The sequence below is a fragment of the Babylonia areolata genome, chromosome 1 (assembly GCF_041734735.1).
Source record: "Babylonia areolata isolate BAREFJ2019XMU chromosome 1, ASM4173473v1, whole genome shotgun sequence".
NCBI lineage: Eukaryota > Metazoa > Mollusca > Gastropoda > Neogastropoda > Buccinidae > Babylonia > Babylonia areolata.
This window is the reverse complement of record NC_134876.1, coordinates 91,379,349-91,394,348: the sequence shown is the minus strand read 5'-3', so window position 1 is coordinate 91,394,348 and position 15,000 is coordinate 91,379,349. Positions and strand designations below refer to the sequence as shown.

At 44.1% G+C, this 15,000-nt stretch overlaps 1 protein-coding gene across 1 annotated transcript in view; it reads left to right on the top strand.

Moving 5' to 3' along the window:
- LOC143289208 (guanylate cyclase 32E-like) overlaps window positions 1-15,000 on the top strand; it is a 253,119-nt gene that overhangs the window by 1,921 nt on the left and 236,198 nt on the right. The gene's annotated exons all lie outside the window — the stretch shown is intronic.

The window sequence follows — 15,000 nt, the reverse complement described above, 5'->3', positions numbered from 1 at the left end:
GGATACGGTGGGAATGTTCTCCCTCTGTGCGTTTTTGTTATTGTTGTTTTGTTTTGTTTTGTTTGTTTGTTTGTTGTTGTTGTTTTTTTTGTGCATGTATGGGTCTGCTCCTTTCTGTCTGTCTGTCTCCCTGACCACTTCATGCGCCGCTTTCACGAAGGACTGAGTGGACATAAAGTTCTGTCTCCGTCTCACTCTCTGGCCTTCTGTCTTCCTTATTCTTCCTATCAATCTATCTGTCTATTTGTATTTCTTTTTTTTTCTTTTAATCACAGCAGATTTCTCTGTGTGAAATTCGGGCTGCTCTCCCCAGGGAGACCGCGTCGCTACACTACAGCGCCACCCATTTATTTGTATTTTTTGTCTGTGTGCAGTTTTTTTTTGTAATATTTGTTTTTCCTATCGAAGTGGATTTTTCCACAGAATTTTTGCCAGGAACAACATTTCTGTTGCCGTGGGTTCTTTTACGTGCGCTAAGTGCATGCTGCACACGGGCCCTGGGTTTATAGTCTCATCCGAATGACTAGCGTCCAGGCCACCACTCAGGGTCTAGTGGAGGGGGAGAATGCATCGGCGGCCGAGCCGTGATTCGAACCAGTGCGCACAGATTCTCTCGCTTCCTAGGCGGACACGTTACCTCTAGGCCATCACTCCATCTATCTATCTATCTATCTGTCTGTCTGTCTGTCTGTCTGTCTATCTTTGTGTTTGTCTCCCTCCTCCTTCCCTGTCTTTCTCTCCCACTTTGCTCCTCGGTTTGCCCCTCTAATTCTTTCACTGCGTGGATGCGTGCTTGGTGCGAGCGCATGCAGTGCACGCGTGTATATGTGTCTGCACGTGTGCAAGGAAGCGCGAGCGCGAGGTCGTGCGTGCGCGCGCGCGTGCGTAAATGGATAAAAAAAAAACACCAACAGAAAGTAAAAGAAAACAAATGTGGAGGGGATTGTTTTTTTTCTTCTGCAAAGTTATGACCGTAATCTGGTTATCAACAGTGTAGTCCCACAGTGGTGTTTAACAAGGCTTGCACGTATGGCTTTGTGTAGGTCTGGCAACCGGCCTGATTGTTCCAGAGTAAGCAATAAGCAACGGCATTGTGTTTCAGTTCTGTGGTTCGACCGATTATCGTGGGGGGGGGGAAGTGGGTTGTGAGGGGAAGGAGGGGGAGATAGTGGCTGGGGTGTTGGTGGTGGGAGTGGGGGGGGGAGTGGGGGGTAGGGGGAGCAGTCGGAGTGTTGGGGTGGTGGTGGTGGTGGTGGGAAGGGGGAAGGGTGCAGACTTGACAGGGGAGGATTATTTGGGTGAAGGGGCAGAAGAGAAGAAAAGCCACACGAACGATGTGTGTGTGTGTGTGTGTGTGTGTGTGTGTGTGTGTGTGTGTGTGATTTAATTTGTGGTTTGCTTTGCTGTCTTGTCTGTGATCTTTGGTGCAATAACTTGTAATAAGAATTTCTTTCTCTCTTTTTTTTACGCTTTCTTTCATTTGGCGAAAATCCATTGACTTTCTTTATGTTTATCTGCTTCTCTCTCTCTCTCTCTCTCTCTCTCTCTCTCTCTCTCTCTCTCTCTCTCTCTCTCTCTCTCTCTCTCCTCCCTCGCTCTTTCTCTCACTCCGTTCTTTCTCTAACTCTCACCGCCTCCCTTTCTCTCTGTCACACACACACACACACACACACACACACACACACACACACACATTCTTTTCTCTCTCGATCTGTCTCTCGGTCTGTCTCTGTCTGACCTTCTGTCTCTGTCTCTGTATTCCTCTTTCTTTCTCCCCCCCATCGCTTTTTCTCTCACTCGCTCGTTTCCCTGACCCTCAACCCTCTCTACGCTCTCTCTGTCAGACACACACATACTCTCTCTCTCTCTCTCTATCTGTATTTCTGCATCTGCCTCTGTCTCTCTGTCTCTGTCTGTCTGTCTGTCTGGCCATGCTAGACTGACTTCTGGATCTTTTATCATCCTCTTCTTCTTGATCTCCTGTATGATCATGTCTCTTTCCCCCCCTTACTTTGGACCGCCATTCCATCTTTGTCGATCCCAGGCCGCGCATGTTGGTTTTAGTGTGTCCTGTTAATTCCTTCGTCTTGAGACTTTCTTTCGCTGCACTGACTGCCTCCCTGACATTTCCATTTTCTGCCAGTCTTCAGCTTGGGGTTTTTGGATCTCACAATACTGTCGACTCAAATCTTCGAGCATGCTGAGAAGTCTTACTTTTCATACTTTGTATTCTTCGACAAGGGATTTCAGAGGCAGCCTCAGCTTTGTTTGGCGAGAGTAGAGTGCCACGTCAGTGAGACCAGGTGGGACACCACTGCGTGTGTTCTTGTTGATCTTTGCCTCAATCAACTCAACTGTGCCACAGCTGGTATCATATATCCAAGAGAGGCCACAGGAGCGTTGGTATCAGCATAGCCTGTAGCACTACACTTTGTATTCGCCAGGAAGACCCTACTGGTCTGTGACATGCAGGCCTTCTTCTGCTGTCTGCTTGGTTTTCATTTCCACTTTTTTTTTTTATCTTTCAGGGACTCATGTTACCATCTTCCAAGGCTCTTGACACGCTTTCAGTTATTACCTAGTAATGCTACTGCGACTGAAAACGAGATGCGTATCATCCGGGGATAGACAGATATACAAGGAACTCCAATAACCTGATTATTGTCTGCATCATTCACACATAAATCCAGCACATGCCTATGACGTTAAGTATTTCGTCATCAAAGGATGAGCAAAACTAACCTGAACATAAACATAATTATACCCAATAAACTGAATAGTATGACATTGATATATGTATATATCACACACACACACACACACACACACACACACACACACACACACACACACACACACACACACACACACACACACACACACACACACACACACACACGTCACGAAAGACCAGTGATTTGGAAGTTGTTTTTTTTTTGTTTTTTTTTTTTCTCTTTTCTTTGACTTCTTTATTCAGCTGATACCTGGATTGCGGAGTGTGTTGTGATGTTGTTGTGGGCAGCACGAGCTGTTGCGTGCGTGCTTGTTAAAGGCGGTTTCCTGCCGTGTTAGCTAAAGGAGCTTTCCTCATGCTTCGCCCTCTTTCATAACCCTCCTTTTTTTTTTTTTATTGCATTTGTATTTCTAGCAGCATAGAGTGCCCCCTCCTTTCTCTCCCCCCCCCCACCACCCCCAGCCCGCTATCGGTATTCGTAAGACTTTTTTTTTCGTTTTTTTCCCCCCTCAATAAAAACAACAACAACACTGGTTCTTATAAGGGAAGTGTATTGGTTTCGACCCGTCTATCAGTTGTAGAGTGTGACGTGTATCGATCAGTTATTCGGTGTTTCTTTTCTCTTTTCCTTTTATTTCTTTTTATTATGATGTATGTATGTATGTAGGTATGTATGTATGTGTGTGTGTGTGTGTGTGTGTGTGTGTGTGTGTGTGTGTGTGTGTGTGTGTGTGTGTGTGTATTGTTTTGTTTTATTTTGTTCATTCATTTTGTCTATGTTAGTGTTGTACACAAAAGAGTACATCGACAAAGAGGCCATTGCTAAAAGTCACGAAAGACTAGTGATGAGGAGTTCCTTTTTTGTTTTTTTTTTCCTCTTTCTTTCTTTAAAAAAAAAAAAAATATATATTCGGTGTTTTGGTCTGATAGCTGCACAAGCTCTTGCGTGTGTGTGTGTGTGTGTGTGTGTGTGTGTGTGTGTGTGTGTGTGTGTGTGTGTGTGTGTGTGTGTGTGTGTGCGTGCATGCGTGCGTGCGTGTGTATGTGTGTGTGCGTGCGTGCGTGTGTGTGTGTGTGTGGAAGAGCTTGACGACAGATGACACTCCGTTTTATAGTGCTTCTCGCACTCTGTTAGCAGTCTGTTTTTCTCCAGTTAGCTAATGCAGAGATTAAGATTTTGTTTTTCTTCTTCTTCCCACTCCTCCTCCACTGTATAGACCTTCTTCTCCTTTCTTTGTACTTGCACTTTCTTTTCCTGCGGAAAGAAACCCCCGGAAAAAAAACAACATAAAAAGCGAATATCGAGTTCGATTTAAAGGGTTCAGTGCTCAGTGCAGCCTAGATTTAAGCGCCTCTGTGCGTGCAAGCTTTGTTTTAGTGATTGTAATGTCGGCCGATCTCTAGCCTGGAGTCTCTTTTGCCATCTCTCTCTCTCTCTCTCTCTCTCTCTCTCTCTCTCTCTTCAAAATCATGTCTGGATTTGCTCCCCCCCCCTCACTGAAGAATAAATTTGTAACCAACACTCATCGTCATCTTCATAAAGTTATGGTACCACTTCCAAGGATCGATCTTTTTAAATCTAGTCTGTCTTATTCAGGGGGCTGTTTATGGAATGAATTATTGTCCTGCCTCAATGTAAACACTGCAAAAAGCATCCCTAACTTTAAAAACATATATCGGGCACATTTATTGAAAAACATGTGATTATGTGACACATATCAATTATAAACAAAAAAACATGTATATATTGTCAATATATATACGCCTCTCTCCTCCCCTGTCAGTCTCTATGTCTCTCCACTGTCACTGTCACTATATCTGTCTGTTGTCAGCCTCCCCTGCCTTCTTTACTCTTCCCCTTGTCCATTCTTCCTTCCGCTCTCCACCACGCCCCTACCCTATTGTCCTCGTTGTTATTCATCTATCGCGATATTGTATTGTACATGGGTTCTATGTTTATGTTTGCACATACTTATGCAATTTTGACGTTGGTGTTGTGAATTGACTCTCGCTTTTTTTTGTTCTTTTTTTTGTGTTTTGTTTGTTTGTTGCTTTGTTGCTTTTTTTCCAATTATTATTTATGCCCAGAGGGCTGGATGTAAACAAGTACTTTGTGCTTACTCCTTTACCCTCGTAAAATAAAATTTCGTTCGTTCTCTCTCTCTCTCTCTCTCTCTCTCTCTCTCTCTCTCTCTCTCTCTCTCTCTCTCTCTCTCTCTCTCTCTCTAAGTAAAACAAGGATGTTTGTTGCGCCCAGATATGTTTTCATTTTTTTTTTTTAGTAATGGATTAGCAGTTGAGTTATCAAGGAAAGTAAAATGATTCCAGATGCTTTCGAAATGTTATTGTCATTATTTGTTGATTATGGGATCCCTTTGTCTGAAACAATTTTAGGACTTCAAAATCAGTTAAATGTGTTAAAATAAGAAGCGGGTCGTTTGTGCTTAACTATGAACCGTGATAAAACAAACGTTATGATTTTTTTTTTTCGAGTTTGCAAGGGTTGTCACTTGTCTGTTTGTGAGAAATGGAATTATGATCATGTAAACCTGACAGTTGTAAATTCTTATAAGTACTTAGGGTTACTGTTTACAACCAAATTCAGCTTTAACTTGGCGCGGGATTAAACCTGTCGTAAAGGTAAGAAAGGTGTTTTGGAAATACTTAGACAATGAGAAAGTTCAACTGCACAGCTGTTAATGTGTTCTGGAGAATGTTTGATATCCTAATTAAACCAGTACATGCATATGCAGCTGAAATTTGAGGATGATAAAAAGAAAATTAGCAGATGGAAAGAGTACATACTTTAGCAGTGTTCCAATATGTGTCTCAAAGAAAGTTCTGCAAGGTGAAAATGGAAGGTAACCATGTATGTGAACACTTTTGTAAACACGCCTACGATATGACGGTGAGCCGGAGAAAGGAAATCAAAATCGAACTGCTTTTGTAAGAAACTTTTTTGTCAAAAAATGGTTTTGCAATTGTGTGGATGTGTCAAGGAGTGGGGCATAAGCAAAGGTTTATTTCAGAATTTAAATCCAGACTGCTATATATGTTTAAAACAAAATTGGTATTCAGACATGGGAAGGGAGGATACGTGCAGCTGGTTCCTTTAGAAAATTTAAAAGTATATTTCAAGCTGAACAATTCCTAACTGTCATAACGAACAAATGGCATCGTACAATGCTTGCACAGTTTAGATTAAGAACTCTTGGCTTTATTCCCAACAAACAATGGTTTATGCCAGGAACATCCGCAGAATCTCCATGCCCTTTGTGTACACCGTTGATGATGAAATTCACATTATGTTTGATTGTAAATCTTGCGATGATTTGAGAAATGAATGTGTGATTTTTTTTAAGACGCTGCCAAAAAGAAAGGGTCTCTTTAGCATATAAACACATGAAGATAACGAGGAGATAAATTTGATGGCAATATATATATATATATATATATATCAAAAGCTTTGGAGATTAGGTATATGTGGAATTTGATTACATTTGTTTCTTGACAAACATAATCTTCACTGCAAGGGAAAAATAATTACAGACAGCTACAAAGTGCTTGGTCAGATAGAGTTGACATTTTCTTCTGTAACCAATGATGGAATCTGCTTCGTTGGTGGATGAATGAACGGAGTTATAAATGTGCTGTGTGGCCTGTTGGTTGCTGCAGTTTTTTCTTCAAAGAAAAAAAAACTTGTTTTGTTTCAATACTTGCTTTCTTTCACCATATTCATTCGTTTATTCTACAACGACCCCATGACATTAAAGTGTTAAATCTCTCTCTCTCTCTCTCTCTCTCTCTCTCTCTCTCTCTCTCTCTCTCTCTCTCTCTCTCTCTCTCTCTCTCTGTCTCTCTCTCTTTTCCGACTGTCTGTAAGTCTGTCTGCCATTTCTGTTTTTTGTCTCTTTCTTCCAACCATCTGTCTCTTTTTTTTCTCTCTCTCTCTTCTCTTTCTCTCTCTCTCTCCTCACTCTCTTTGTCTCTCTCTCTTCTCTTTCTCTCTCTCTTCTCTTTCTCTCTCCTCTCTCTCTTTCTCTCTCTCCTCTCTCTTCTCTTTCTCTCTCTCTCTTCTCTCTCTTTCTCTCTCTCTCTCTTCTCTTTCTCTCTCTCTCTCCTCTCTCTCTCATCGCTCTTTTACTCTCAGTCTCACTCCTTGCGTGTTCGTGAGTATGTGTGTGTGTGTGTGTGTGTGTGTGTGTGTGTGTGTGTGTGTGTGTGTGAGTGGGTAGGCTGAATTAAGTGTTTCTTCACGTGATCTGAAGAACTCCGCATCACGGCAATAAACCTGTATTTCTTCTCCTCCCCCCTCCCCCCTTTTTCTTTTCTTTTTCTTTCATTCTTTCTTTGCTCATTTCCTTTTATCTTTCTGCTCCATCGAAAAAACGAGGAGATGGCTGGATTTTATCAGAATGTTCTGTTGATGCGGAACACATCTTGCTACAGAATGGAAAACATACTTTTAATGTTATATCTCTCTGTCTGCCCGCCAGTGTGTCCGTCTGTCTACCTTTCTCTAACTGACTGTCTCTCTCTTTCAGGCTGTCTGTCACTCTCTTTCTGGCTGGCTGTCACTCCCTATCTGTCTGTCACTCTCTATCTAACTGTCTGTCACTCTCTTTCTGGCTGTCTGTCACTCCCTATCTAACTGTCTGTCACTCTCTTTCTGGCTGTCTGTCACTCTCTATCTAACTGTCTGTCACTCTCTTTCTGGCTGTCTGTCACTCCCTATCTAACTGTCTGTCACTCCCTATCTATCTGTCTGTCACTCTCTCTTTCTGGCTGTCTGTCACTCACTATCTAACTGTCTGTCTGTCTCTTTCTGGCTGTCTGTCACTCTCTTTCTGGCTGTCTGTCACTCCCTATCTGTCTGTCTGTCACTCTCTTTCAGGCTGTCTGTCACTCCCTATCTGTCTGTCTGTCACTCTCTTTCAGGCTGTCTGTCACTCCCTATCTAACTGTCTGTCACTCTCCTTCTGGCTGTCTGTCACTCTTTCTGGCTGTCTGTCACTCCCTAACTGTCTGTCACTCTCTTTCTGGCTGGCTGTCACTCTCTTTCTAGCTGTCTGTCACTCCCTAACTGTCTGTCACTCTCCTTCTGGCTGTCTGTCACTCCCTATCTAACTGTCTGTCACTCTCTTTCTAGCTGTCTGTCACTCTCTTTCTAGCTGTCTGTCACTCCCTAACTGTCTGTCACTCTCTTTCTGGCTGTCTGTCACTCCCTATCTAACTGTCTGTCACTCTCCTTCTGGCTGTCTGTCACTCTTTCTGGCTGTCTGTCACTCCCTAACTGTCTGTCACTCTCTTTCTGGCTGGCTGTCACTCCCTAACTGTCTGTCACTCTCTTTCTGGCTGTCTGTCACTCCCTATCTGTCTGTCACTCTCTTTCTGGCTGGCTGTCACTCCCTAACTGTCTGTCACTCTCTTTCTGGCTGGCTGTCACTCTCTTTCTAGCTGTCTGTCACTCCCTAACTGTCTGTCACTCTCCTTCTGGCTGTCTGTCACTCCCTATCTAACTGACTGTCACTCTCTTTCTGGCTGTCTGTCACTCTCTTTGTCGCTGTCTGTCACTCTCTTTCTGGCTGACTGTCACTCTCTTTGTCGCTGTCTGTCACTCTCTTTCTGGCTGTCTGTCACTCCCTATCTGTCTGTCACTCTCTTTCTGGCTGGCTGTCACTCCCTAACTGTCTGTCACTCTCTTTCTGGCTGGCTGTCACTCTCTAACTGTCTGTCACTCTCTTTCTGGCTGTCTGTCACTCTCTTTCTGGCTGGCTGTCACTCTCTAACTGTCTGTCACTCTCTTTCTGGCTGTCTGCCACTCCCTATCTAACTGTCTGTCACTCTCTTTCTAGCTGTCTGTCACTCCCTATCTAACTGTCTGTCACTCTCTTTCTGGCTGTCTGTCACTCCCTATCTAACTGTCTGTCACTCTCTTTCTGGCTGGCTGTCACTCCCTATCTAACTGTCTGTCACTCTCTTTCTGGCTAGCTGTCACTCCCTATCTAACTGTCTGTCACTCTCCTTCTGGCTGTCTGTCACTCCCTATCTAACTGTCTGTCACTCTCTTTCTGGCTGTCTGTCACTCTCTTTCTGGCTGTCTGCCACTCCCTATCTAACTGTCTGTCACTCTCTTTCTAGCTGTCTGTCACTCCCTAACTGACTGTCACTCTCTTTCTGGCTGTCTGTCACTCTCTTTCTGGCTGTCTGCCACTCCCTATCTAACTGACTGTCACTCTCTTTCTGGCTGGCTGTCACTCTCTTTCTGGCTGTCTGTCACTCCCTATCTAACTGTCTGTCACTCTCTTTCTTGCTGTCTGTCACTCCCTAACTGTCTGTCACTCTCTATCTGGCTGTCTGTCACTCTCTTTCTGGCTGTCTGTCACTCTATTTCAGGCTGTCTGTCACTCCCTTTCTAATTGTCTGTCACTCTCTTTCTGGCTGGCTGTCACTCCCTAACTGTCTGTCACTCTCTATCTGGCTGTCTGTCACTCTCTTTCTGGCTGGCTGTCACTCTATTTCAGGCTGTCTGTCACTCCCTATCTAACTGTCTGTCTCTCTCTTTCTGGCTGGCTGTCACTCCCTAACTGTCTGTCACTCACTATCTAACTGTCTGTCACTCTCTTTCTGGCTGTCTGTCACTCCCTATCTAACTGTCTGTCACTCTCTTTCTGGCTGTCTGTCACTCCCTATCTAACTGTCTGTCACTCTCTCTTTCTGGCTGTCTGTCACTCCCTATCTAACTGTCTGTCACTCTCTTTCTGGCTGGCTGTCACTCCCTATCTAACTGTCTGTCACTCTCTTTCTGGCTGTCTGTCACTCCCTATCTAACTGTCTGTCACTCTCTTTCTGGCTGTCTGTCACTCCCTATCTAACTGACTGTCACTCTCTTTCTGGCTGTCTGTCACTCTCTTTCTGGCTGGCTGTCACTCCCTATCTAACTGTCTGTCACGCTCTCTCTGGCTATCACTCCCTATCTAACTGTCTGTCACTCTCTTTCTTGCTGTCTGTCACTCCCTAACTGTCTGTCACTCTCTCTTTCTCTCTGTTTGTCTGCCCATGTGTCTGGCTGTTTGCCTGCCTGCATGTCTCTACCTGTCACCGTCTTGTCAGCTGTTTGTCTGCCTGCCTGCCTGCCTGCCCGTCTCTCTGTCTGTCTTCTGTTTCTGCTTGTCTGTCTGTCTGCCTGTATGCCTGGTCTGTCTATCTGTCTGAGCCGGGATGAAGTGCTACTTAGTATGTCCAGAACGACTCCTGAATCAGCACCATTTCTAAGTAGCCCCCCCCCCCCACCCCCCCCCCCCACTCACACACACACACCCTCCCTGTCCCAATACACGCAAGCATCTTTCTCCGATCTGAATGTACGAGGCTTTTTTTCGGCGTACTGTCCAGACCAGTATTATTTGTTCAACGTCCCTGATTATAAGGTGAAACACTGGAGACCGCGTCTCTATTATATATGGGTATATTATGCTGTCACAAAAATAGCTTGTTTTTTCGGCGTACTGTCCAGACCAATATTATTTGTTCAACGTCCCTGATTATAAGGTGAAACACTGGAGACCGCGTCTCTATGTATATGGGTATATTATGCTGTCACAAAAATAGCTTGTTTATTTGTCTCAGTTATGAGTTTGTGATTTAGGCACTGGAAATGGAAATGAGTTATTCAGCAGCGAAAATTTGCGCCTATTCATTTTTCTTCATTAAGAACGGACCAGTTTGTTGGCTTTTTGTTTTTTGTTTCTTGTTCTTGTTGTTGTTGTTGCTGTAGTAGTAGTTGTTGTTGTTGTTGTAGTTGTCGTTCTCTTGTTTATTCATTGGGTCTCTTATGAATTACGTATTCATCTCGAAGTTCTGTTCCTGAACGTGTCTTTTGTGACTTTCTTTCCTTTTTATTCTTTGATTCTTCATTTGTTTCTTGTCCCCTTTCAATTCTCTTTCTGTCCTTTTTAAAAAAAATTTTTTTTAATAAATTTCCTTCTTTGTGTGTTTTATTCTATTCTTTGGCATCCAAGCCTTGTGGAAGATGAAGAAGCTTCATGGTGTGTGCCTTGCGAGACCAGCTTTCTGGGTATTAACCCCTTGACTGCTGAACCACGGCGAGCGGAGATCGGTGAGACATGCATTTTAGGCGCGCATGGTGGAGGACGGTGGCAGAATGGTTAAGACGCTTATCTGCCAGTACAGTGCTCGTGAAGGTCTGGGCTCGATTCCCGCTCTCGCCCTTTCTCCCTCCCTCCCATGTTTGATTGGAAAAAATCAAACTGAACGTCTAGACTTTCGGTTGGGACGATTAATCAACCGAGGTCCCGCGTGCAGCACGCACTTGGCGCACCGAAAAAAGAACCCATGGCAACGAAAGTGTTGTCCTCTGGCTAAGTTCTGTTGAAGAAATCCACAGATGTAATATGCGAGCACTCAAGGTCTGACTAAGCGCGTTTGGTTTTGCTGCTAGTCAAAGCATCTGTCTAGCAGATGAGGTGTAGGTTTAAATGGATTTGTCCGAACGCAGTTGTGCCTCCATGGGAAACTGAAACTGAAAAATAAATGTTTGGTGCATATTCTACGTCTTGTGAAACTGAAAAAAAAGTTTGGTGCATATTCTACGTCTTGTGAAACTGAAAAAAAAAGTTTGGTGCATATTCTACGTCTTGTGAAACTGAAAAAAAAAAGTTTGGTGCATATTCTACGTCTTGTGAAACTGACAAAAAAAACAACCCACAAACAAACAAAAAATGTGGTGCATATTCTTGCGTACGTGTAAGTGACGTAACTGATTTCGCATGTAGCCAAAGTAATGCAGTCCAAGTCAGAATAAAGAACGGTGACTGAAAACGTGAACTTTTTACTTCAAGTTCATCTCAGCGAGATGACAGCCCTTCACTGACCAACGTCCTCGTCTGCAGCAGTCAGAAAGGTTCAACGTTTTGTCCACTGACTTCTGGGGTCTGCCGCAGCCTAACATCAACAGACACAAGCACCTCAGTGCCGAATCCTTGAAGGTTCTTTCTCGCCATTTTCCACCAGAGACGCGATTTTACTCTCTTCCTAAAGAAATGGAGCGGTTTCATTTCTGATTTACTCTTTAAAACGATATTCGGGCAATATGTATCTTCGTCGTTTTCAATTTGACCACAAAAAGTGACAGAGAGAGAGAGAGAGAGAGAGAGAGAGAGAGAGAGAGAGGACGTATTTTGGAAGTAGGCTTTTTAACTTGTCATTTTGATTGAAGTTTTAATATTGTTGGGTTTCTTCCCGACCAGCTTTGTCCTCTGACAAGTTTTCAGTGCCACGAGAATAGAATAGCTCTTCGATCGTGGGCTGGACTGTAAGCAACTTTAGAAGAAAAAAAAAAGTTTTTCATTTTATTCGTTGTCCCTTCCAAACGTTCGTTCCTTCATTTCTTTCTTCCATCTTTCCCACCTTCCTGCTTCTTTTTTTTTATGCTTCCCCCCTCCCTCCCCCCACCCCACCCACCCTTAATCTGAACGGATCGATCGTGATAGGACAGACGTGTGTGTGTCGGTCTCAAAGCAGCAGCCGCGCTGTTGTTAAACTCTCCTTGTCGCTTCACTTCCGAGGGCGGCGTAATTTATTTGGCCTTGTTCCCTGGCCCTTTTCCCTGGCCAGAAATTACCTTCCATGTCACTGGACACTATTAATTTTTTATTTTACTGTCTCAGGATTCCAAGGCCAAGGTAACGATCATCGCCACAGGCAAGTGGTGGTACATGCATGGTGCATGCAGTGCAGCAACAAGGGCATTGTTTGTCAGTCAGCGGCCATAATTGTTATCCCTTGGTCATCAAACGTTGTTTTTTTTGTTTTGTTTTTTTTCCTGCTCGTCCCGTCAGTCCCTGGCGCTTCCATTCTGCCTGTGTCATTTGCCAATAATAACCACGTCTTCGGGAATCTCTGTGTGGTGTTTTGGCTGCATGCCTGATGTCGGCGAGAGATTGTGTCAGAGGGAGTGCCGCAGGAATAGGATTCATTCATTCTGCACGCAGGCATCATTTATGGCAATCGCAGCAGCCAGAGACTGTGTGTATTTGGTTTTGGTGAAGCCTCCACGTGGCAGCTTGCATCTTCACTGGCATCGGTTGCATTGGTTGTGGTTGTGTGTGTGTGTGTGTGTGTGTGTGTGTGTGTGTGTGTGTGTGTGGCACAAATGCTTCACGTCAGTGTCTTAAGAAAATTTCACACGGCGCACGTACGTACGCACGCACGCACGCGCGCGCGCGCGTGCACACACACACACACACACACACACACACACACACACACACACACACACACACACACACTCACACTCTCTCTCTCTCTCTCTCTCTCTCTCTCTCTCTCTCTCTCTCTCTCTCTCTCACACACACACACACACACAGAGAAACAAATTAACAAATCACACAAGTCACATTAACCTACACCCCGTTCAAGAAATAAACATCCCAAATATGCAGACTGTTCCGCGCAATTCACTGTCAAGGGATTGAAAAAAAAAAAGCAATAATGAAAAACACTTATGAAATTATAAATCACATGAAAAATAGAATAAGATAATGATAATAAATGAATGCGTAAGCACCAGAAACTGCTAACGGAAAGAAAGAAATGATGAATAAACGAATGAATGAAACAACATGACTTAAATACAACTGAACTAGAAATGCCCAGGTGGATCTATCACGTTCAGACAGGGACCCAAAAATATGTGAGCTTTTTTTCCCCTTCTTTTTCAATCAAAGGAAAATTTGCAGGTGAATGGACATTCGAATGAGAATGGGACAGACGACATTTCAAAAACGTGCTAATGACCGCAGTAGATCCCTTTTTGAAGAGGTGTGAATCGCTGCAGTTAATGTCTTATTTCACCCGGCGACTCTTTTTTCTGTGTGTGCGAGCGCGCGCGTCCGTGTGTGTGTGTGTGTGTGTGTGTGTGTGTGTGTGTGTGTATGTGTGTGTGTGCGCGCGCGCGCGTGCGTCTGTCTGTTTGTCTCACTGTCTTTCTGTTTCTCTCCCTCTCTCTCACTGCCTGTCTCTCTCACTGTCTGTCTATCTGTCTGTCTGTCTGTCTCTGTTTCTGTCTGTCTCTGTCTCTCTCTCTCTGTGTTTCTCTTCATGTGACTATGTTGTGTATGCGAGTTCAAGCTCGTCACATAACAGTGGGGCTATGGTGATGAGGACAGCGTGGGGGCGGGATGGCCCGGAATGGGGAATGGGGGTTTGGGGTAGGGGGTGGGGGTGGGGGTGGGGGTACTAAGTGGGAGAAGCGATGTTTTTAACTTCTTGAAAAGAGTGTGTTGCAAGTTTCTTGTACAAACATTATAGTATCATCGGTGTCTTTGAGAAGAAGGTCATGACTACAATCTTCAGAAACGTGACACCTGGTGTAACCCTGACTTCACCACTCCCCCCACCCCCCACCACGCAGCCCCCCACTGTCTCCCAGTCAAAATATGACAAAACATCGACTCCCGGGCGATGGGGTGACGTGAGCGCGACTCTAGCAGCGCTGAGACAGTTTATCAATGCCAGGAATTATCCTAAAGCCCACGCTAACACCACTACTTTAGGACAAAGTTTTAACGCTGAGTAAACGTAGCGTTGTTATAACATCGCTCATACAACAACCCAGCCCCCGGCGCTTTTTTTAAATTTTTTTTTTTTTTTTTTTAAAGCACGGTCTTTGTCAGCCGCAGGGTTACGAACAGACATGTCTCTTTGAACTTCACATACTGCATAGCGACATTCTGTCTCAAAAGTATTTTTTTTTAATATTTGATTCCAATCGCTTTTGCATAAGTATATAAAGCGGGTAGAGCTTGTGTGCTGTCGTTCTTCTGATGGCAGGATTAAGCCTGGGATTAGATGTTGTCATCTCCTCTTTTGAAACCCAGTCGTGCGGTATATTCTTTCACCCCGGGTGTGCAGACAAGGTGCTTGCTATCAAGAGGACCAGCGATGGAGACAGGTCGCAGTTTTCTTGTGAAAACGTCAGCGTGTGAAGAAGAAGAAGAAGAAAAAGGCAGCTTGCTTTGGCATGGATGAATGAATAAATGGATAAAGAAAATACCACAATAAATAAAACACGGGCCCCGGGTTCCTGTTGTCCGTAGCTCAGCCGAGCGCAAGGGCCCATCTCATGTCTGAAAACACCCGTCAAAACAAATCACTGTAAAAGAAAGTGAATGGTGTAAAAAAAAAAAGGGTTTTTTTTTTAATAGAATAAAATAAAAACCTCTTCATGATCAGACATGATCGGG